The sequence below is a fragment of the Parasteatoda tepidariorum genome, chromosome 1, assembly GCF_043381705.1.
Source record: "Parasteatoda tepidariorum isolate YZ-2023 chromosome 1, CAS_Ptep_4.0, whole genome shotgun sequence".
Lineage (NCBI taxonomy): Eukaryota > Metazoa > Arthropoda > Arachnida > Araneae > Theridiidae > Parasteatoda > Parasteatoda tepidariorum.
This window is the reverse complement of record NC_092204.1, coordinates 60408043-60434104: the sequence shown is the minus strand read 5'-3', so window position 1 is coordinate 60434104 and position 26062 is coordinate 60408043. Positions and strand designations below refer to the sequence as shown.

The 26062-nt window shown below is 27.8% G+C and overlaps 1 long non-coding RNA gene across 1 annotated transcript; it reads left to right on the top strand.

Annotated features, from left to right (window-relative positions):
- Positions 1 to 386: 386 nt before the first annotated feature.
- On the top strand, positions 387 to 26062 carry LOC139425607 (uncharacterized). The gene is made up of 3 exons (XR_011636810.1): positions 387 to 744; positions 1578 to 1764; positions 26005 to 26062. It is a non-coding gene; the product is annotated as an uncharacterized lncRNA (long non-coding RNA).

Sequence of the window (26062 nt, the reverse complement as noted above, 5' to 3'; positions counted from 1 at the left end):
TTATTTGCTGCTAAAAAATGGCGTCTGATTCAGTCAATGACTTTGATGGAACTAAATGAAAACGTGATAAATTAATGTCTGATATTTACAGGCTCCCGCTAGACGGCGTACTCGAGCGTTGCGATCGCGAATTATGAAATCATGGACATTGAAAGACTATTAAATGCAATAAAAAAATTGGATGAAAAGTACATTAAAACTTAAAAAAAGTTTAAGTCAAAGGCAAATGCATTACTTCTTAAACTTTAAAATGCCTCATAAATATTCTAAAACTGCTTTGTGTTATAAAGTATTTTTCCCTAAATAAGATTTTAAAAACTTTTTATATAAACTTTTTATTAATATAGCCTGTAAGTCTTTTGGCAATTGATGAAATTTTTCCCGCTGTCCCAAAACTATAGGGTGTTATATAAAATGAATAAAAATTTAATGAAAAATAAGTAAAACGTTCAAAATCTATTCTCTAATAGTAAGTGTAACTTTTATTTATCCATAGATTTTGTTAGCATTTCTTCATAAATACGATTTGTCCTGCTGGAAATAAGATTTTTGATGTTAAGCATATTTGTGATGATTCTGCAGCAATTGATTATTTCAGATCCTCAGCACTTTCATATTGCTTGCTGTTTCCATAAACATTTTTTGAAATGATTGCCCAAATGTTCTCTACTGTGTTTAGATTGAGTGACCTTGCTGACCAGCTCGTAAGTTGGATTTTCTTGGAATGCAGTTATTCTACTCTGAGTATGGAAGCTCTATCTTGCTTGCAAATCATTTTTCATCTAGGAAAATTTTCTGTTAATGTTAATAGGTAATTTTCTGATGTGTTAGGATAATTTTTGTCGTTTTTATTCCCTCTCTCAAATGCAATATCCAATTTTGAATCAAAATAAAATGTCAATTCACCACTGAGCCTTCTCTCATTTGGTGGTGCCAGTAATATTTATACCCTTCGGCACCATTCAAATGAAATTTTTCAACACAAACAATTAAGTACCTTACCAATACCATTCATAATTATAGGACTGCTATTTTGGAAACTGTAGATGAGTGTCTCTATTTCGCTTTTCCTATGTGGTTTTGATTCACTTTAACATATTTTTGTTATTTTTCAATTTAACCGAGATTTATAGATATAATAGATTTTGATTCAGGAGCATTGTCAAGATTAGATTTTTTTTTAAATATTTCATTTAATTAAAGAGGGGGATGTCTAATTTAACGGTATACAAATTCTTGCATGCGTTTGTAAAATGTAATTTTATGTGGGAAAATGCAAATTTTGCACGAAATCGGTCGAATAGTTCCTGAAAAATAGAATTTTTAAAAAGTCATAAATTTAAAATTTGATTTCTCAGAAATTATTCGACCTGTTTTGTACGAATTTTGCGTTTTTCAACATAAGTTTACATTTTTAAAAATGTATACCTTACATTGCAATTTTTTCAACTAATATTTCGGTAAAAAAATTATTAATAATTATAAAAAATTACTTTTTATATGAAATAATATTTGGTTGTACGAATATTATAATTGTGTACAAAAAATTTTCAATTCGCTTCAAAAATGTTTTCCAGATTATGGCGAAATATGCAAGAAGGTGAACAGAAGGTAAAAAATAACATAAAGAGATAGATACTTTCGCTAGCTGTCCTGACCAAACTTCTAGGACCATATTTCCCAGATTGCGGCTACTCACCCTCCTAATGTCTTGGAGAGCAAAAATCGGAATCTATCGAAAACACACATGTTTATTCAGAGAAAGTACGTTTTTGTGCCTGTTTACGTAACTTAAAATATCTTCTGCAATAATTAGCATTATGAGGTCACCCCTTTATTCATAAAGATTGTGCCTTAGTACGTGAAAATCCGATCATTATATCTACAGTTATTTAGAGTATTTCGTTTATTTTTGCGCACTGCAGAGTCCAATTCCACAAGACGAATAAATTGATCCTTAAAGTCATATAAAAGAAATGAATAATTAGAGAATTGAGTTTAGAGGAAATATAAACCAATAGGAAGAGAGAAAATGCAAGAAAATTGGAAAAAAATTAATCAAAATTAGTGCTGGGTGACATCGGAATTTCTATTTTGGGATAATATATTGGATACAAAAAATATTGATATATCGTGATTATATTCCACTTAAACAAAAGTTACATTTTTTTACATGCGTCCATTTTTCTGTTAATCAAATGAAATTTTTTAATATCCACAATTATATTGTATTCAATTATTATCTTTATTTAAAATAATCGTGATATTGTCGTATTCGATGCTCATAGTTGTCGATAAGAACACTACACTACCGTATTCGATGATTATCGTTGTCAATAAATGATAATGATTATAATGCAGTATATTCGTTATGTTTCGTAAGATATAATTTTCCACTATGCATCACGAGAATACATTTTCAAATATTCTTTACGCACTGTCAAAAAATATCGATGATTCATGATTCCTCAATATATTGCTCAGATATAACAGAAACAAAGAATTTACGTAAAAGTGGAAGTAAAGGTGAACGAAAGAACAGAACACATGAAAATAAAACCATATAAGTAAGTCTTTTGAAGTAGTAAAAAGAAACTGAAAATCTAAATTTTAATTTCTTTACAAATGATGTTTAAAACTACAACTAACATTAAAAACAATTTTAACATCTTGAAATTCAAAGGATTGAGTTCTAATAATGCTTGACTAGTAAAGATTCCAAAATTTCTTAATAAACCGAAACTATTCTTTAACTCTTTTTTCCCAAATAATCATAATAAATTAATGAAAAATATCTATACTTCAAAAATACATCAATATATTTAATTACTAGGTTAAAGTGTGTCTAATTTCACATAATCAGTTAATACATTTTATATAAAGTGAAAAAAAAATTAAAAATTTTACCTACTCTTTTCATCTGTTATTCCTGAGAGTTTCAACTGCTATTCCATTTTAAAATATATTTCCTAAAAAAGGAACATATGAATATGCATTATATTGTGTTGATTACTATTTTTCGGAAAGAAATTGGATTTTCCAAATGTTCACGAAGATTTCTATAGTATTTAAGAATAGGTAATTCAAAATGTCAGAGCCCAAATCAGTTATCAACATACCATTAAGGAAAAGGAAGTATGAAACGAATGACTATAAAAATTACCGAATATAAAAACTACCGTACCTTGTAGTATTTAGGATGTAATAAAACACTCTTTAAATTATTTATTTGAGAAATAAATAATTGTGTATTTTATAAAAAAAAAAGTGAAATTGGAAAGTTTTACATTTTAAGGTTCAGCTGTTTTAAAATGCATGTTATTTTCTAAATAAATTTATGTATTTATCTTTATATTTTCAATGATAAAAAGGATTTGTAACGAAATCTTATAATGCTAAGAAATAGATTTAAAACTCTCTCTACATTTGAGGAAAAACTGATTACGAAATATTTATTTTCGCTTTTCGATCTACGGTGCTTTTTAAAAATAAAGTTCCTTTCTCTTATATACATGACCGACAACAGCAAAAAATGAAACAACTTAAGAAACCAGATCTAGTTGATTTTTAGTTTTTATTCGAAATTTTGCAATATATGTTTACGAGAATCGAAGGAAGAAAAAAAGGAATTTCGTACTGTACTCAAAATCGAAAAACGAAATTTTTTTTAAAAGTAACCAAAAACACACTCCCCTTTGTTGTGGTTTTTCCTCTACCTTTTTAAAACAGTGGAAACAGGTAATTCAATATGTCAGAGTTCAAATCAGTCACCATCAGATAATGATTAAAGTCTTTGGTTCCTTTTATACTTCAGCGAGGAAATACTATTTTTGGCGACATAATCTCCCTTGAAAAAAATTTAAATTTTAAAATACTAAGAAAAATATTTATTACCAGCTGGAAACGTTACTAACAACTTGAAGACGGTTTTTAATAAAAGTGTTATACATTTTTTTTTAAAATTAATCAATATTTTCAAATTAACATGAAAAAATCTATAATAATTAAAGGAAAAGTTTGAATAGCTTCTGTCAGTTTGTGTATTTCTCTTATAACTGTAGAACCGTTAATGATTTGAAAAATAGCTAGTCAGAAGTGAGCAATGTTACTTGAGTTGTAAATTATAAAAAATTATTTTTATTTATCATTCTTATTTCAGATATGTAAATGACAGTGAAAATGCTCTAATTTTTTTAGCCAGTCACTTAAAAAGAAATTCATAAGACAACTTTTATTTACATATGATTTCTGTATACTGCTTAATGAGCTAGAAATTTGTTTAGATTGGTTCAGGCTGCAAGTTCCATACCTAGAATTTGTGTTTTAAATAAGTTATAAATTCAATCCGTCACTCGTCATTAGAACTACACTGTTCACATACGAACTATTAAAAAAATTTCACGTTTGGCAGAAAATGTTTGCAGATTAGAAATTTGCGATAAAACGTATTAATATTATAAGACGCATTATAATTACGAAATTTAAATACTAACTTTCCATGCTATTACTTTTTTAATCTCAAAATTAATCTAACTAGCCCTCCAGCCTTCTTTTATTGAGTTTGATCGCGTCAAATAGGAGAATATTCTTAAATTTTTATTCTTATTTCTGTCTTTTTTTTTTTTTTTCATGAACACTTTTTTACTGGAGCGTACGTTGCAGTTTTGTAGTATTAAACATTTTTGGACATTTTTGTTGGCAAATCACATTTTTAAATTGCCCGAAATTTTGAAATACTTGGTTTTGAAAAGGTTAAATGAGCTAGTAAAATTAAATCTTGCATATTGTACTGATAAATTTTCAAAAATGTTAATGTCTGTTTTCCCCCTTAATACGTAATAGTAAGTTTTAAAAAAAAATTTCACCGTGATTGCATTGTACTGCAAATGTAGATTTCATATGCCTGCATATATAATTTCATGTGCCTTTCATATGTAGATATATATATATGCCTTCCAAGGAGAAGTAATGCGTAATCTTAAGCTACAGAAAGCAGAAAGGACCCCCAGACAATTAAAGGTTCAGGTGAATCACCTTGAAACATAATCGAGTACCTGTCTATGTTTCCAATCGTATTATTATAGTTAATTTATTAAATTTAATGCTTATAAAGTTTATTTTTAGTTTTATTTATATAGTTTTTTTTAATTTATTTATTATTTTTCCTTCATATTTATATACATTCTCGAACCCACATACTTGTTAAGCACTCGAACTTTCAATTTTCTAAATTCCTCCGATAAATTCTGCTTCCCATTATGTGATTTTATGCACTTCAACTTCGATTTTGAATATTACGTTATATAGTCTTCCTCTGACTTGATGCTGGTTTATTTTTTTTCTTGGGGCAGTGGGGATATGATTGTTTGCGGTAATATACCGCCAATCACTGAAAATGCTCCCTCACTGGCTGCATGGTAATGCCCACCCCCCCTCCCCTGATGATGTTACCATGTATGTCAGTGCTTCCATTTTAATATTTTTCCTTTTTGATAGTTAGGCACATTTTAACTTCTTCTCTTTTCATAACTCTTAATTCTATTTTTTTTTCATGTTTTCTCTATATTTTTAACTTAAATATGCTTGTGGTTACGAATTCTAAATATTAATGGAATGGCTCGTTTTTCATTTACGCCATTTTTGATCGAAAACATCAGATATCTATTTGGAGCCCTTGATTAACAAAATCAACTGACTAGAAACAAGTTTATCAAATCAATTTAAGCTTAACAATAAAAAACATTCAGCAATATTAAGATAAATACTATATAACTGTACAGATATTATTTAGACTAAAGCAGAGGACTTGGGATTTTTTTGATTTAAATCGGAATTTTTTTTTATTTAAATCAGATTTCTTTTATTTTTATTCAAATACACTGTAAGAACTTTTATTTATGATTAAAAAAACTTTATAAATGTTTCATCAAAATTAAATTAATATTAAAACTATATTATAACAATATTTTAGAAGCTCTAACTTGCTGAAATAACTTTTCCTTATTATACATAGCTTTGAATGCATAGCACCTATTTTGAGACAAATGTATGATTGAAATTTAAAGACTAAATCAAATAGAGAATTTAAAGAATGCTTTAGGGGTTTGTCTAGGTTTTTCTGAAAGGTACCAATTTTGTGAAAATTTAGACATAATTTGTGAAAATTAAAAATTGTGTTAAAAAATCAACTCGAAAATATAGTAGAAATATGGATTTATCGTTTCTTATGAGACACAAAAATGAAATTTTAAGAAAAAGTACTTTGTGAAATTTCCTAAAGTTGAATTTGTGAAGGTACCGCTAAACGACAGTATATTTGGCCTGGACAGACCCCTGTACTTTAACTATTAAAACAGAGTTTTAATAGTTAACCATAATTTTACTTAAAAATTGTGATTTCTTTTTTTTCCCTGGATTTTTGAAATGACAAAATAAATGTAACAAATTGTGTTTATAAATGTAGTCATTCATCAAAAAATAAATAAATATGTAGCCTATATATTTTTGTATCAAAATATTCATTTTTAATCCTATATCAAAATAGATAAGTTAAGTTTTAAAAAATCTATGTACTCATTGTAATTTTTTTTTCACAAAATTTCTCTATAGAAAATCTGATTTTGTGAACATACATTATGAGAAAAAAAACAGTTAATAACCCTACTGCTTCAAATAGACTTTGAAAGAGATTGAAATGGAAGAGTGACACTATATCGGGAGAAAAATTTCTGAATTTATCAGCCTTTTTTTTCCTATTTTTAGCATATTAGGGTATTTTTTTTTTAATATAACCTCAAGCCTTAGAAAAATACATTTTCCACCAATAAAATATGATGTAGATTTTAATTCCACTTTTTTTCAATCGAAAGGTAGAATTTTAATTAGCATTATTTGAATTGTTTTGTTGAAAAAAAATTCATGTTTATTAATTACTCTCTACATCTATGCAAGTCTATATTTAGACAGCATTAAATGTGTACTTAAATATGTACTTTCAATCTCAATAATCAAAAGATTTTTAAAAATATAATTTCAAATATGTTGGAATTTAACACACACCAAGAAAGAAAGTAATTTCGTTAACTAAAATGAATTAATGCAGCAATTTATTTAAAATAAATTTTAAAACTAAGAAAAGTATCAATAATTTAAAACACTGTTTGTTAACTTTTAATATCAATATATATGTAAAAAAAAAACAATTGATTTAAATCAATGATTTTTTTAAAAAAATCGTTTGATTTAAATCAACAAACTGTGTGCCTAGAGGGGAAAAGAATTATATAAAATAAATGAATATTTACTGCACATTCTTGGCGATTTGGCATCTATGGTAACCCAAAAGCACAAGAGAAAAATGTTGGTTTTAGAAAATAGCGATCGTTTCGAATGACTCGTTTTTACTGTAAACATTGAAATCTTCTTCCATATTTTCTTCATTTTTTCTGAAACAAATAAAAAAAAAATTCAGTTTATTGTTATTTCTTTATTCTTGACGTTTTACGAGATGAAAACAGCAAACAGGCATTTTTCTTTCTCTAAACCCATAATAGTAAAAGGTAAAAAATAAATTTGAAACTGTTTTTCGATTATGACTCGGACAAAATTTAATTTAAATTTTGATTTTTTTAGAAAGATTGTATTTCATAGAAAAAAAAAGCTACCTTTAAGATTGAAGAGATTAAGTTTTAAAGAAATATAAGAATTTTATATATGAAACGGTAGATTGTTTTAATTTTTTCTTTGTTTAGCGAAATGAATTTTCGAAAACAGTTTCGAATTTCTCAACGTTTGACATTTTAGAGCGAGTTTTAATAAATATTTTGAGTGATGTTAAACTTATTTGAAGAAATAAGTTACGGTTAATGTAACAAAATACTACAATATAAAACATTATAAAATTAACAAGCAAATAAATAGGTGAAACTATTAAATGAATAAAAATATCAATATAATAAGATTTAAAAAAATATATTAATATTTTAATATTAATGAGTATTCGAAGTACAAAACCGACGTAATTTAAATTCAATTTTACGTACATTTATTTCATCAGATTTAGGTCGTTTGTCGTATTTATTTCATAAGATTATTTAATGTGTTTATTATTTTTAATTCTACACTTAGCTGTGCTCATTTATTTTATTTTATTTTGCAACCGTCGTTGAGCTGCCAACCCAATTTTTGGGTTTACGACTACTAATATTCAACTCCGTAGCCATGTAGTTTTGAACCCAATCCAGAAGACAAGGAAACTTCCGGATCAGTACCACCAGAGTTACGATTTGCTATGGGAACATGGAGGACTTTGTGACCCTGCAGATTTTACGGGCATCAGTCGCCATTTACTATACGGGGTTTTTCGGCCAGCGTGAATCGAATCCACACTCTTGGACTTGGGCCCACCCTGTGCGGTACCAACCAGGCTATCGCTCGGCCAAGTGTTCATTAATTTTATATATTTTTTATTTTATAACCGTCGCTGAACAGCCGACCTAATTTTATGGGTTTACGACTACTAATGTTCAACACCGTAGCCTTGTAATTTTGAACCCAATCCAGAAGACAAGGGAACTCCTGGATCTAGCATTGGGAGAAATTTGTCCTCGTGGAGGACTTTTCGTTGGAGCTGAACCGCATTTGCGTTACATAGAGAGGAATACCACGAGAACCTCCCACGGTTAGCCTGAGGGCAAGGGGACTCTAACCCATAATCCGTCTACCACTGAGGATATTTTACGTCTGCACTGTGGTTGGTGCAAGTCGGATGCGGAATTCATATCGACTGGGATTCGAACCCGGTTTGCCTCATTGGAAGGCGAACGCTCTACCCCCTGAGCCATCGCGACTCAGTGATCATTAATTATAAAGTTCATTAGTTATGCCTATAGTTATGCATTTTGATATTTAAATGAAAATGTGCTTAAATTTGCACTCAAAATAAAATGTGGTTCTATGCAAACTCCTTCCTTAAAAAAAAAANAAAAAAAAAAAAAAAAAAAAAAAAAAAAAAAAAAAAAAAAAAAAAAAAAATTAGCTATTCATGGTAGTAAAAATCCACTAAGAGTGCTTGATATTTTGACGTGAAAACTTAACTGTTTAAAAGTGTTGAAAACAACTTAGTTTCATATTTTTTATATACATTTAGACCTATTTTATTTAGAGATATTTATTGAAATTCAAGTATAATAAGTTATTTATAATTATAATTCTAATTATTTTATATAAATTGCTATTCTTATTTCGTTTAAAATACTTACCTGAAACGCATCAAGATATTTCTAAGTTTCCTCAAAGCTCTTTTTACATTTTGCGATACCTTTTATTATATCTAGAATATTTAGCTCATACAACTTTTTGATATTCTAAGTTTCCCTCAATTTATTTCTATGTTTTAATATAAATTCAAATGTCTATTTATTTATTTATTTTTTAACTAAAATATCTAATTGATGTTTCACATTTTTTTTAATAAAAGTATTAAAAAGTTTTCAGAAATTATAAAAAACAGGCTAATGGTTTAAGTACTATAATTGAATTTTTAAAACTTTTAAGCACTTTTATTTGAAAGCAAGATTTTTTCCCGTTTTTAAAAATTTGACCAATTTTTTGCAACTTATATTAAAATTATTGCATTGTTAAAATTGTGATTTCTCTTTATAGCGTTGAAAAGAGATAAATATTATTTATAACGCACTAGATATTTATCTTTTCATTGCGTAACGTTGCTATCGTGTCACGTAGATGCATTTAAAAAAAATTCACCTGCCCTGAAAACTATTGCATTTTTATACAAAATCTACACTACCGCTCGATAATTTTATCCCCGATTCAGTAATTTTTTTTCTTAACAAAAGTATTAAATAATCGGATAATCCGTCTAATAATTTCTTATATCTCTGAGAATCGGACCCTAGTTCTTCAATATGAGAGCTCAATACCTTAACTAAGGTGAACCGCACCGCTTGCTCCTTGTTATAACTCGTTTGTTTGTCATAACGTAAATAAACAAACTCAAATTTAAGAATGGGAAAAAAAAGAAGTGTTTATGAATTTTCTCAAATTTTACTTAACATTTCTCGGTGAATTTTCTCAACTTTTATCATACAGAATGTGAACACATAAAAATAGTTTTATTCGTATTTATAAATAAAGTTTAAGAAGCTTAAAAAACTGTAATTTCTTGTACGTCCGTACATGACGTGGAATATCTGTTTTTGTTTGACATAAAAGTGAATGGTTTATCTTCATTACTATATTTATTAATAAAATACCGTGTTAAGGCTGTTATTTGTTGTTATTAAAATAAAGAAAAACTCCACAAACACGTTTTCTATGAATAACACTGGGAAACTTTTTTTTTCTTCTGTTGTATGAGTTTTTTTAACAATTCTTCGGTACTTTTGTATCCCTGATTTCAAATCTGCAATCTGTTTCCCCCACCAAGCTACAGTTTTCTTTTAATATGGCATCTTCAGGTTGGGTTTTGTCGAAGTGTACAAGTTTGAAAATGTTGTATGTAAGAGGGGGTTAAATAAGTATTGCGACAAACTTCTAGGGGAGTTAGGGCACATCATCAGGATTGCATGTGATCTTAAAGGGCTTTATTTTTTGACAACAGCTGTTTGGAACTAAAAATTAGAAAATAATTCAGAAAACGTGACTTTTTATAATATTATTTGCAATAATATTATTCAATAATATTTAAGAGAAATTTACATGAACTTCAGAGCGATTTGTAACGTTCTAGAAAATATGTCGATCCATATAGTTCTCTTATTTTACATGGATAAAATTATGTTTGTTTCTTTTATTGTATTTCACATACGATTTTATTAATTTTTATTACTATATTCTAATATATCATTGTGTAACAGGGTATAGAGCGTTCACCTCCTAATGAAGAAATCCAAGTTCAAATCCCAGAGATAGCTGGTTTATATGAATTCTGCTCCCGGCACGCACTGACCACAGTGCTGACGTTAAATATCATCAGTGGTAAACAAATCATGGGCTAACCATCGGAGGTTTTCATGAATTTCCTCTCCATGTCACGCAAATGCGGGTTAATTTCTTCAAAAAGTCCTGTACGAAATCCAGTTTGCTCCAATGCTTGATCCAGGAGCTCCCTTGTCTTCTGGGTTGGGGTCAATATTACATTACTACGGAGCGGGACATTGATAGTAGTTAACTCAGAATTTGATCTGCTGTTCAGTTCCAGTTACGAAATAAAATTAAATTAAGCAATGGTATTTTAGGAAATATATGCCTAGAAAGTTAGTTTTAAAAAGACATTCAATTAAAATAGTTTTTATCTCGTGATTATTTGAAAAATTAAAACAACGTGTTTCGTTTATTCAGAAATGCAATTTGAAATTTGGAAGCTTTACATCCAATTTATCTGATTATTAAAAATTAAAAAAAAGGGAAGTATAGAACAAATTTTTGTACCTCTTTTTTCCTCTTTGTTTATTTTTATAGTTGAATTTTTCCCATGAGACTTTTCTGTGTAAATAAAATTTTAAAATTATTATCAAAGGCCAGATTTCTTATAAATAGAGGCAAAAAATGATCATTAAAATTTAAGCAGAAACATCATTATAGATAATGATATTTATTTCAGTTTTTTCTAGAGGAGAGCAAAGCATTATAAAAACAATTTAAAGCCGCCAAAATGTATCATAGACGCAGACGGAAATTCAACAAAGTTATTTTATTGAATAGAAGTGTGTAATTTTATTTTTGAATAAAGAATCAATTGGAAAGCAAACATCTATTAAGTGGAACGCAAACATCTATCTTGTCTCTGATAGATTCTGTATCAAAATTACAGCATAGAGCTCAAATGATGCCTATAATTATTCTTAATTTTGATTTACTTTAAAAGCATATTTAGTTAGTTTTTCCCCTAAATTGAACTAAGATTTGTTTTTTGTAGCAATTTCTATGCAGATTTTTTTAATACACATTGTAGAATATTAGTTTAAGCAAATGGTTAGTAATCTTTCTGTAACAAATAAAATAGATAGATATAGTTAAATATTTAAACTAAACATAATAAATTATTTGGAAATACTTCGGAAGGCTAGTTAAAACAACTATATACTTGAACTGCTCGTTTGAAAAAATAAGTATAGCTCATATGGTTTGTGTTGCAAATGTAATTTTGATTTTGAAAACCTAATTAGAATTTTTTTGTCCCTTAATTGATCTTAAAAGTTGTTTTTGAGGATATTCCGGGATGAGGATATTTTAATACGCATTATGTAATGTTAGATTTAACAAATCGTCAGTGAGACTTTTGTTTTAAATATAGTAAAAAAAGTGTGTTTGAGAAATGAACTTAGATTTAAAAAATTGACACATAATTTATATTAAAAAATGGACTCAAAAGAAGATGTTCGTTATCTCAAATGCGTATTTAGATTTAGCAAAATAAAAAGTTCACTAACGAAATGTAGCAAAAGTCGCTGAAATATATTCGCAAGTATCCGAAATATTTCAGCTATAATGCACTGTATGCTTCCCTTAAATTTAATAAAACATTGTAAATAATGAAGATGAATGGTACGTGACTCTGAGTTTTTCGTAATTAAATGTTTTAAGTAACTAAATTAAATGTACTATTAATTAAGCCAGCAATAATTTCAGAATTACAACATAGATGCTTCCTTACTAAACATCCTTTACGAAAATCGACTGTACATATGAATGCCTTTTAATCACTAACTAATTGAAGTAACATTTAAAATAAGATTCAAATAAAATTGAGCTTATTAAAATTGAAAAATTTACTAAAGTAATTTAAACTCTTACCATTTCGTTTGAATTGTGCAATAAAAACTGTCTAAGGTATTGAATTACAATAGTCATTGTCAAGATTTATAATAATCAAACGCAAATAAAGGTACCAAATCTAAGTTTTGTTTATAATTTATTTTTCAAACTCAACGGTGAAATTTTAATTTGAGAGTATTTCCTTTTTTTAAAAAATAACAATCCTTTCGTCACGAATCATATGATTTTGACGAAACGTGATCTCTCAACTATTTGAAGATGCTGTTTCCTCAATCCTTCGTCACCTCTATACATTCTGGATGCTCCCTGGCATTTTTTCCCATCTGGTTTTAAAATTGTTTGCATTATATAACAGAATAGTTACAGGCATACCCTCCAACTGCTACGGAATTTCCGTAGTTTCAGTAATCTTCTTTTCAGACGGTAGCAAAATTAATGTCTTAATATTTAAAAAAAATTAATTTTAGCGTAACTTGTCCACTATTACTTATAAAAGTGCAGGCCATATGGCTAGATTCTTAAGTTCTGATAAAAGTTTTATGAGAGATCCATTTGCTTTAAAAATTTCTACTTTGGTTCGCTACCACTAGAAAGAATTATTTTCAAAATCTTCATAAGTTGGAGGGTATGGTTACAGGTGTAGGTGAACTTACTTATTAAGTAGATTTCCCCCTGTTCAAATTCCGGTGATGACAGAGAGCTTATTCACCCATACTCCTTTTATTTTAAATAGCATTATATAATCAATGAATTAATCTATACTTAGCATTAATTCTAATGCTTTTGCAAAAATTCGTATCCCAAAATGACGATAGTAATTGCATTAATTAAACGAAATGCCCGCTTCGAGATTTTCTCATGAAATGGTTTTGTCAAAAACCAGCAAAATTTAGAAGTAAGCCTTTTTTTGGAAACACAAAAAGAACACCAGTGTTCAATGCTGTGTTTAATATCCAAAAATTATTAAAATGCTAAATATAATATGTTCCACGCATTTTAACCTAAATTAACACAAAATAAGGAAAAAAGCATGAAAAATATGTTTAAAATTCTGCTTCAAAGGTTTAAAGTTATGAAGTTTTACTTATTTGTTTTTATTTTATTTGTTATTTATTTTATATATTTATTTATTATTACTTTGTTTTATTCATTCTTATATTTTATTTATTTACTTTTATTTTTACTGATTTATTTTTCCGAAAGAGATAGTATACCATTTAAGTTTTTTTTTTTTTTTTTGCACCGAAATCTCAAAAGAAAATGATAAACATTTCATTGTTGTTACACTTAGGAAAATGAAAAGTAAACAAAAAGCATCTCTCTACATATAAACATACTCGCATTTGGAGGGAGGGGAGGAAATACTGATTGTTGCAAAAGTAAATTCACTACGAGACTCAACAGCCATAATGTCTACATATTGCGGAACAATAATCGAGCACTTTTCCCTCTCGAGAAAAAGTGTCACTCGAATGTTATGTCTATTAGGGATCCCGTTTTGTTTCTGGAGGGGCCATTGGAACTTCCATCAGAAGTGTGCACTCAAGAGCGATTGGATGGAGGGGGAAGAGCGTGTGAAAAATGGTCGCTCTGAGTGGAAGACTGGTGGTTGTATACATAAGACGCATGATGGCAGTTTAACACCCTCGCTAGGCCCCCATTCATGTAAACTTTCGATAAAGATTATTGTTAGAAATCTCAATTTTGTGAAAAATGGTCTGAAGTGGATGAGGGCATCATTAATCCTGGGCGAAACTGAATGGACTTGTCTTGGATTAGATAAGCTGGCTTTTATTAAATTCTTTAAAAATGTAAACGTCAGAGTATAATGGGCAGTTGTCAGAATATTATTATTAATATTATTTAATTGAAAAGAATATCAAAAATTAAAAAAAAAAAATTGTTTTAAGAAATAATTACGTCTTTAAACCGATTTTAAGGACTTGAAATGTGTGATTGTTTCCTTTTTTGAAAATGTGGGAACTGATACTTTTTTTAAAATTGTATTAACGTTAAGTTTAGAACTTAAACATTACCCTAAATATTCGTTTTTAAAAATCTTGAATCATAACATTGGAATCGCTACGTAATATTTAAGTGAGTAAGAAAAAATCTATATCAAAATCTGATGAATCACTAATGATGAAGGTGAAGTGCAAAAAAAAAAAATTTTTTTTTTTAATGCCGAATTGAGTTTGGATGAATTTTTGATAACCGCTTTTCAACTCCTCACTGTCTCTTCTGACAATCAAACAGGTTTTGATTTTTTCAGTTATACTTATCTTAGTAACGATTTTTTGAGATGTCATTTTTTTCACTTTTGAATATTCTTCCAACACATGATGCTTAATGCATTTTTCCTCTAATATAAATATTTTTCAACATATAATGTGTACACAAGGAATCTAAAAATGTATACTAGGGGGTGATAACATGGAAAAATCCTGCATTTTCTTCTTACAAAACCAGTGGATAGCTATTGATTCATCTAGGACACTTGTTTTCAGCTAGTGGTCTGCAAGACTGTTTCAAAATCGTCCATGCGTCGACCGTATATGGAATCCTCATTTAAAAAAACAAAATGTTTATTATTCCAAAAAAAATTATAATAATAATTTTGAAAAATAAACAGCTTTATTTCGCCGCTTCTCGTAAATTTACTTTCAAGACAATTTTTTCTTTTTTTGAAAAAAGGGGAAATGGGAATGAAAAAAAATGATAAAGGGGAAATGGGAATGAATAAAATGATAATCTAAGATTAATTCGATATTGCGGGGAAATTGCAAAGCGCTGAGAAGGGCAATATTGAAAGATGCCACCTAAAGAATTACTTTTGTTAAGCAGAGTATGTCATATTCTAAATGCACATATGTTTAAAACAATTAAGACATATGCGCTGGCTCATTTTTTTTTTCTTGCTTAATGTAACTTTTCAATTTACAATTTTTTTTTCTTTACCACGAACAATAGCCACAAAAATATAAATGGACGATATATGGACGCTGCGAATCAGGGGCTTAGGCCGGGTTAATAAGGTTTAAAAAAATTACTAGCGTTTCAGACATGACATGGAATTGTGACAAAAAGGACAGGTATAAAAAAGTTAACTTGTCTCAACTTTTCATAATAATAATTTCAATATAATGTTGTTATTTTTTTTCTATTAAATAAAAACTTTTTACATCAATTTTGGAACAAAAGAAAACTATTTTACTAAAATTTTAAAAACGGCAGCAGACATGACACCCGCCTGCTGTTAAAGGAATTTACCAATTGCATTTCTAAGTTGTTTGTTTATTTTTTTTTTTCAGAAAAATTGCGTTGGCAGTCACTTTTCGTGTGATTAATTTTTAATATGTTCAAAAAACGTAGAAACAGTTGAACTACATATAAATTAATTAGACTAATAACATGTTGTGAAGGCAGAACTTTTTACTTGGCAAATATTTTATAAATTCGAAACGATCGATTTATGTTATAAAAACGTTGGAGTATAATTTTTTTAAATCAAGAAAACTCAAAACGACTTGTCTTTCACCAGAGCTAAAACTAAACACATAAAGTTTTAATGAAAAGTTATTGCAAAATTTCTCATATAATGAGGAATTACTTATAATTTCAATTTTTCTTTATTTCTTTTTGCAAATATAATAATACATTAAGCACTTAAGAACTCCTTTAAAATTAAGCATAATTGAAAATTGATTAATTATAAGTTTCAAAATTGATTGAACTAATAATCTGTCTGAATCAAAAATTTTGCAAAGATATTTAAAAACAATTTTTCGTTTTGAAAAATCATTTCAAACATTAATTCGATCTCGTTCCTGACCCACTTCTCCATATTATTTAAAATATTATGAATCACTTTTAATTTTTTATATTTTTACTCTCAATTGCAACAAAAAAGTGAGTTAAAAGTTTCTTTTTATTATCCAATCTGATATTTGAGTGAAGGGATTAAGTGTGTCACAAAGTTTCAAATATGGTAAGACCCCTCATTATGCAACAAAGGGGGACAAAGAGATCTCCAGTGTTCAAGCATAAATAAAAGCAGCTGCCTTCGGTTCAAGAATTAAATGAGAATAATGCTTAAATTGAATTCGCCGCCCGTCCCTAAAATAGCTTCTAAAACGTGGTTGCGCATAAATACTTCAAATCAAGATGACACTTGACAAGCCCTATGCCACGTGCTCTCTTCAGAGATCGCCAACGGTTCCCATAGAAACGACGGTGGATCACGTGACTTCCCTAGGCAAATGTCATTTTACCTGAGAATACCACGTGATCTGCACTGTGATTGGATGCACTCAAGATACACTTTCTTCTCTCCTATACTCAAATATAACATTCTATTTCCCCCATTCTGTTTTGCTGCCTGGGAAGTACTTCGAATAAATTTCACTCCAATTTAAATAGAGAATTAATAAGAAAAGATTGATAAGAACGAAAAGAGAAAAAAAAACGTTACAAAAATTTAAATGATTAGTGAAAATAATTTAAACAAGTAAACAAAAGAGGGAAATATGAGTAAAAAAGGAATAATTTTTTTTCGTAATTTTTATCGAATGCTGGTTGCAAATAGCAAGTTCTCCAAAAAAAAAATTACTAAAATTTTAATTGTTCTTTGAAACAATAACTTGCAGTGATTAATTTTTTTTTCTCTATATGATTATTTTCATTATACTTTGATTAATCCCCCTTCATATTTGTGGCGTTTTATTAATATAATTTAAGAAGGAATGGATAAAGGGATAAGTAAGATTTTTTTGAAAAAAGTTTATGAAATAATTTAAACTAATTTATTTAAAAATTTAGTTTTTATTCCATAAAAAAGAAAGATAAGTTGGAACTGTTTTAGAATGTTGACAAAGTTGCAGCAGAAACTTGATTAAAAGATTCAAAAAATTTTTAAATTTCAAAAAATCTAGTTTTTTTGTTAAGAGAACAATCTTTAAAATTTTCATGCACCAATCGTAGGAACTTATGCACACTTTTTTTTAAAAACCTAAAATACTATTTTTTACGTGTAATTCCAACAAAAATTAAGTTTTCAAATTTTTTTTTTCCTTTAAAATTCATTCAGTCCATCTTTTCATTTTCTCTCAAGTTGCATTACATCAAATTCTAGTTTCAAGATGTAATAATTCCTAAACTAAGTGAGACAGGCTGAGGGGTAGCGTACTTGATTATAATAAAATATACCGTAACGTCATGATGTAAAGGCTTAAAAAAGTATCACATAATACAATGTGCCCCTCTCCCATAAAAAAAAATACCATAAATGACTTTTGATCTAATGATTGGATTTTCTTGCAAAAGGAACCTATCTTAATGGTTTCAGGTCTTAATCTTAAATATGCTTTTTAATTATTGCTGACGATATTTCATGTTATATACAAATATATAAATTATATGAACAAATAATTTGGAAATGTAATTTAAAATAATCACTTTGAGACTTTTCTGTTCTAAAAATCTAATTTTTTTATAGTAATTTTTGTATTTTCAAATTTATTCAAAAATATTTGTGTATTTATGATTCCTTTTACACTTGTCTTACAACCACCTAAAATGAATTTAATATCTTTTATGACTCAAAATTGTGAATTTAAGATTAAATAAATTAGGCATGTATTTCCTTGTTCCTATTGTAAAAAATGGAATTTAAATATATAATTATTAAAATTAAATTTTAATTACCTTAAACTCATTGCTCATTATTAGTTTTAATGTTTTTGCATTAAAAGAAAAAGTATAAACAATCATCACAAGGTACACAATGACAGAAAATGTTTTGAAAATAAAATAGAGGAAATTATCTTTATTTCCATTTAATTTTATTTCTGGAGTTCATAATATTTAAAGTAAATATTTTTTTTTTTAAATTGAGCTATGGAAAATAATAAATTAGTTACAAAGTTATTTAATTATAGAGTTGCAATCAATGCAAATAAGATTTAAAGTGCTCCAAGCAAAAATTTGGTGAAAAAATGATTCAGACTAACTTTAGACAGCGATAAAAAATAGATCAAAAGGCTTTGCGTATATAGTTTAGGTTAGATAGAAAATAGGTTTTTGCAGAGCCATCAGGATTGAAAGTACTAAAAGAAATTTATCTATCAAGTATTTCGCAGAAGTGAGCCATGATGTCTTAGGAGATAAAACACTCGGCTCCCAGTGAGGTGAACCGGGTTCGATCCCAGCAATAGCTGGTGATGCGAATTCCGCAACTGACTCCCAACGACCACGGTGTTTCTTAGTTTTAGACCTCATGCAACTCGAATCGGGTTAGTACCTTCAAAAGTCCACCACGAAGTCAAATTTTTCCTAATACTTCATCCAGGAGTTCCCTTGTCTACTGCATTGGGTTCAAAATTACAAGGTTACGGCGTTGAACATTTCTAGTCGTAAACACTGAATTGGGTCGGTAGTTCAACGAGGCGATTTTAAAATGAAATAAAAAAGTTTCTCTCAGATATGAGCTCCAGCTGAAATGTTAAAAATAATAAAAAGTTTTTACATTCAAAATTATTTAATGTCAATCGAATCAGAATATATTGCAATAACTCTATTTATTGTTATTAAAAAGTATTTTATTTCCCTTTGTGTCAAGAAAATTACTTAAAAATTTCTTATAAGTGGCATATTTTATATATTCTGGAAATATTTGCATAAATATGCGTTAAACTTTAAAATTTACCTGATTTTTTTTTCTTTTCGTGTATGCAAGTAAATAAACATTTCTTCACAGCAGATTATTTCTTTAATTTCGAATCGGGCTCAACCAAAACTGAAAATATGACGATCAAAATTACAATAATTTTATTGCTTATATTCTAATCTGCTAACTTAGAATAAGTTTATTATAAGTTTTGCATTTACAAAATGAAAGCCGTAAATAAAAGCTGAAAAACAAAAGCCGTAAAAAATGAGAAATTTTCATTCCCAGTTTAATTTTGAATATTTTTTAAATTATGATAAAACTTACATTACAAAACTTAATAAATGCCCATAAAGTAAATATTCTTTCAATTTTATGTTATTATTTTTATTTTTCAGTGATAAACAACCGGAATATCAATCCAAGCAATGATAAATATATATACATTTTAAAAGCATCTACCAAGTATTACAAAAAATAAATTCATAATTTTAAAAATCATAAACCAAGACATATTCTTCTTATATTTAAGATATCAATCTAGCAAGGGAAATTAAAATATCTATAAAATAAAAATTATCAAAATTGATTGACCGTAAAAATGACTTGAAATAGAATCAGGAAAATGCAATAAATATTTTACCTGGTATTAACAACTTTTTTTTTTAATTTCAATAAATTTCTTGTTTTCATTCTATTTTAAGTATTATGAACTAAGACTTAGTCTTTTCACGTTTATGGAATCAATCAACAAATAAAAATAAAAACAACGTTAAGATGAAAATTATAAAAATTGGTTGATTATAAAAATAATTCAAAATAGAATCGATGAAATGTAACAAAATTCTACCTGTTATTAACAACTGTTCTTTAATTTTAATAATTATCTTGTTTAGATTCTAATAGGCTAACTTGGAATAAGTTAACAGTTTTTCAAACAAAGTTAAAAAAAATCAAAGACTAGTCAGATAGCTCTAAAAAAAATTTATTTACCTTTACAGTGGGAATGTGGAAAAACACAAAAGAAGCGAAATGATATAAATGAAACCGCTGAAAAATTTAGACATCAATTCAAAATTACTCCTCATGGTAATAAGAGTTCTTTAATTTTAATTTTTTTCTCTTCATTTTCAATCACTTTCCAAAACTTATCGTCTGCAGATAGTTGATATTCTTCCAAATAAAATTAAAAATATCAAACGATAACAAAACGTTTATTGGATTACAGTAATAAGCTATGTAAACTTGTGAACTTCCGTAGTTTTTAAGTTTTTTAAAAAGAGCAGACGATTTCAATTTTAAAAAATCTTACAATTTCATCAGAGACCTTCTAATTAAGTGTTAAATAACTTTGCTCCATTTATAGAATAGTTCTTTAATAATCTTCTCTCTCAGCGAATGTATTGTATGAACTAAATTAATTCAATACAAACAGCTGAAATTAAAACAAAAATTTGAAAAATTTATCATCTCAAAAAAATTTTAGAAAATAAAAATACTAAAACGTAAATAACTGATGGAAAGAACAACAATGCCATTAAAACTTCGAAAAAGAAACATCTATCAATTAATTAAAATTAAATCAGCACATAAATGACTGTTTAATTTCAATTTTTATTCTTTCTTTTTCGCTTGCTTTCCAAATCATTATCATCTCCAGAGAAAATCCTAAAAATTAAAAATAATAGCAGGTCCTTTATTTAATTGCAGTAATGAAAGAGACAGGAACTTGTATTTAAATCAGGAATAAAGTTAGTAGATTGACATCAATCATTTAAAAAAATTTGTCATTTTAACTAACTGTAGCATTCTAACCGGATAGGAAGCCAAACAGTATCAGTATTTTCGGATAAAATAAAGAAAACATTCAAATAAAAATATTTTTCTCTCAACAATATAACAGAGGTTATGTTAGCCATATTTCCATCAAATTTCAAGTAATACTCTCAAAATTTAAAAACTTTTTCATTTATTTTCGAGTTTGTTATCGTCATCAGAAAGTGAAAAGTTTCGCAAACAAAAGCTAAAAATATCAAACGATAAAATAATAAACTTCTCAGAAAACCGTGCGAGGAAGCACTTTTCCGTGACGATCCAAAAATCAGCGAACTACATCGTTCTTCTTCTAATGAGCGCGCCTGTGGTATTAATTAATTTCCAAGGAAACAAGTTGCAGAAAATCTTTAACCAAGCCATGCGACAAACAGAAAGGAGAATCGAAAAGGTATAAGACGCGACATTGATAGAACACGGGGGAGGGAATAAACTGAAATCGAACGGATCAAAAGGTGTGTGGGGAAGAGTTCCGCCCTGGGGGTGATCTTTCTTGACTGAGATGGAAAGGATGGAGCGGTGGTTGTATTTGGTTTGTATGTTTAGAGCCTTCGAGCCACGGGAGTTGACTAACACAGAGTCGCCGGGTCGGCCGTCACAAACATCGGCCGCTGATTGCGTCAATAAGGCTGAAAACACGCACCAAAACCGTGACCGCGGGCTTCTCTGTCATTAGTGTTGCAGTAAAGGGCTTTTCTCTTTCCACACAGCCCCTGTTTTCTTCAGTTCACGCCAAGGGTTGTCGTAAATAAGATATACTGGGGCGGTACTCTATATCTTTGATTGTTTGAAAGCGTCCTTCTTTACCAGTTTGCCAAGCAGCATATAATGGCGATCAACACACACGATACATGCATCAAACGATTTCTTTTTATTTTGCTTCTCCTGGAGAAAATTCGACTGTTTTCTGTAAGAATATATTCTTTTCCCTGTCGTTTAGAAAGAGAATACTTTTCTGTTGTATTTTTTCAGCAATGCGTATTGACTTTTCACGAAATGCTTAGGTTATATCTTTATAGTGAACTACTAAAAAAAAAAATTATATTTTCCGTTTTAACGAAACAAATTAAATTTAAATATTCTAATAAGATAAAATAGAAGTTCTGAAATACAGAGTTTCATTTTATTTTTTAAAAAATAAAGTTTTTCAATATTTTCACGAAAATCAATTGACTTCAATTGAAAATCAATTGACAATATATTTGTGTAATATTTTCTTACTGTTCCACTAAAAAAATTTCCGTTATTAGTAATAAAGGGGGAAATGAAGTGTAAGTATTGCAATAGAATAAGAAAATAGAGCTTCGAACTAAAAACAATTCAGAAAAGAAAAATACACTACACACTGAATTTGGGGTCAAAATAAAATATTGAATAAAACTAATTTGGAAGTTATATATCTGATGCATAATAAGAGTTTAGTAAAATTCATCTACAAAGTGCAAAAGGAAAAGCGGACCAAAATGACTTTTAAACTTAAATAACTTAACTTAATTGGTTGAAAGAGTGATCTCTAAGCTAATTAATTAACCCTTGAAAAGGCTACCTGTGAAAATCACTTAAAAGTGGTAAATTTTAACTAACATGAGTTGGTCGCGAGTAAGCCAAGTGATGCTAAATAAATTTTATCTTTATTCCGATGATATGAATTGCAAAAACGAGCTTTGCTTATTTCAATAACACAAAACCACTAAAGATTACAATATATAATATTAAATTGAAAAAAATAATTGAAACTATTTTGGCTATATTCATTGAAAAACTTAGTGGAAGAATCAGGTAAGCGACATTTTCAGAATGAAAAAAAGAAGTCGTAACCAAATTATTTTATTACCAATTTATTAGAAGGTGGGACTAATAATTCTTTGCTTTATTTTACTCACCACTGCCAAATTTGAAATAAAAATCACGCAAGCATACTAAAAGCTAATATGGATTAGTTATGTTAAGAAAAAAGCGAAAGCAACAGCAGTTTTGTTACATTAAACCATACCCATACAGACGCATCCACTTTATGTTATTTTCTCTAATTGAATAATTCCTCTAAAAATGTCATTCACTTGTTCTTCCATCAAGCTCTTGAATTGTGTCAGTCTATGCCTTTCAGCTCTGAGCATGATTGCGTTTTGTTTCTCAGTGCTGATTTATTGATTCTTTTGTTCTTTTTTTTATTCACCTCGTGTGAAGAACGGGTATTCTGTTTGTAATTTATAAAAACAAAATAAAGAAAATATTTGTACTTTTAACCTCTTTTAACAATCATAACTAGAAACAATCATAGTCTTTTACCTAAGTCTACTTGTAACACTGCACGTATTAACAAAATATTTTTTTATATGTTGATCATTAATTAATTAAATTATAAAACCTAAAAAAATTACGTATTAAATCACATCACATCTTTACGAAAATTGCCTATTTATAAAGAACTGAATAAATTTCACACAATGCACTGTTATAATTTGCTTATAAGTAAGTAATATTTAGAAAAAATATGAAAAAAAATTAGTTTCAAATATGTACCCTTCATCACTACTCTAAAAAAGTAAACCTTTTACAAAAGCAGTACTTTTTAGCACCTTATTATATCTGTAATTCTATTGGTTGTTATTCTTTTGAATTTTTAAATCTATTTACTAACTATTTATTTTCTCCTCTAGTTGGACTTCGCTGTAAAAATGGTTTCACTGCGTTTAGAGTCTATTTGCAAAGGAAAAAACAATTACGATTCATCGCTGTCTAATGTATCTTTTTTTTATTTATTTATTTATTTTTTTGCTTTTAAATCCAAAAATGATATGGATGACAACAAATAATGAAAAACTGACAAACTTTTTTCCTCATAAAAAATCTTTAAGACTGTTTGGCGTCTTTTATGTAAAAATTTCAATAAAAGACTGTTAATGCTATATAATTTTATAAGTTTTTACTGTTACTAAATTAATCATTTATATGGATATAATCTTATTTCATTTTCACAAAAATTGCATTACTTCCACTTCTTAAATATAAACTAAGCATTTTTTTTTTCATCTAAATTATCTTTCATGGCAAATATAATAGTAATTTAGAAAAACTTGATGAAGCTTCAATGCGTAAGTTTTTCGAATTTCAATAACTTTTCCAAAATTTAACTTAAGATTTTAAATATTTTCAAAAATTTAACATAAATGATTTAAATGTAAAAACTTTTTTTCTTTTTTGAATAATGAAAAGATCTTTCATAATTTAATTTTTCTTATAGCTGAAATTTAAAGAAAAAAAGATACTATGACAACTTGCGAACGTGATAAAAGTAATAAAATCCTATCAATGACTTGAAACAATTTTTAATAAAAATTTAAATATGTTTTTTTAAAGCCATGATTGTTCAAATAAATTTGAAAATAAAAAGTATTTTTAAATTTCTTTAAACAAACTTTTTTTTTTTGGATTTTCATTAGAAAAAAATAATTTTTTTGATCATAAAAATAAAATATTTTCCAACATTCGAGTGCTTGTATAAATTTAAGCAACATGCTATACACAAATCAATTACCAAGCTTTAACTTAATAGGCCTGTTAAAAGTTGAAAAATCTTGCGAGCAAGGCGAAAATATTTTAATTCAGAGAAACAGATTTAAGGACGAAACGGTAAATAACTTTAAAACAAAATTTTTAAGTTATCAGACGATTCCAATTTAGAAAATAGATGTATCATTTCCTGTTTTTAAGTTGCAGTAATACATACATAGTTACAATAATTTTGCTGTAACATAAGAAGTTTTTTTAGTATTATCTTATATTTGGGGTCAAATCACTCAGACTAAAATAGGTCATAGGTCGAAAATTTTGTTAGGAAAAACCCTCCAGAACCCGTAACTACGCTTAAAATTATAAACAACATTCATATTCTTTATGCTTGAATATTAATTAAATGACTAGAAAATCTTTTTAAGCTTGTTAACCTTTATTATACTAAGCAAAAAGAACTTTGAATTATTATTATTTTTTTTTAGTTTTGATTTAGAAAAATTGCATTTTTTAAAAAACATTGTATAATTTTTGCCATTAATAAAAATAGAGCTAAATGACTTTGAAGCAATGTTTAATAACCCGAGTACAAGTAACAAATATTTGGGATAATAATGAATAATATAAAAAGAGGGTTTTTTTAGCTTTTTTTTATACGTTTTTAAATTTATTTATTTATTAACTTTATTTACTCTTTACGTTCGTTTAATTTTATTGTTCCAACTGTTTTCGTTGCACGCACAATCTATTGACATAGGAAAAAACAATATTTATACTCTTTTTTCATCTAAATTATCTTTCATAGAAAATAAAATAGATAATTAGAAAAATTTAATTAAAAAAATTACCACAATTTTCTACAATAAAACATCATTCATAGTCTCTTAATTTAAAAGTAAATTAAAATGGGCTTCAATTTTTAAACCTCATTAAATAAAACAATAAGAATTTTGCATTTTTACAAATTTTGATTTAATCGCGTGATATTCTCAAAAAAAGTGTATTATTATTCCATCCTTTATAAATAGCTAAGTAACTTTCACACATTGTTTGCTAGTTTGTGTACCAGTAGCAAATATTTAGGATAATGATGAATGCCTAAAAGCTATAGTTATTGTTTTCTTGATTGCTATTTTTATGAATAATTTAATTTATTTATTTATTTATTCTTACTATTTATTCCTTCCGCTCTTTAGGCTTCACAGTCAAACTGGTTATTAATGCCTTCAAACTCAGTTTTCAAGGAGAGAAAAA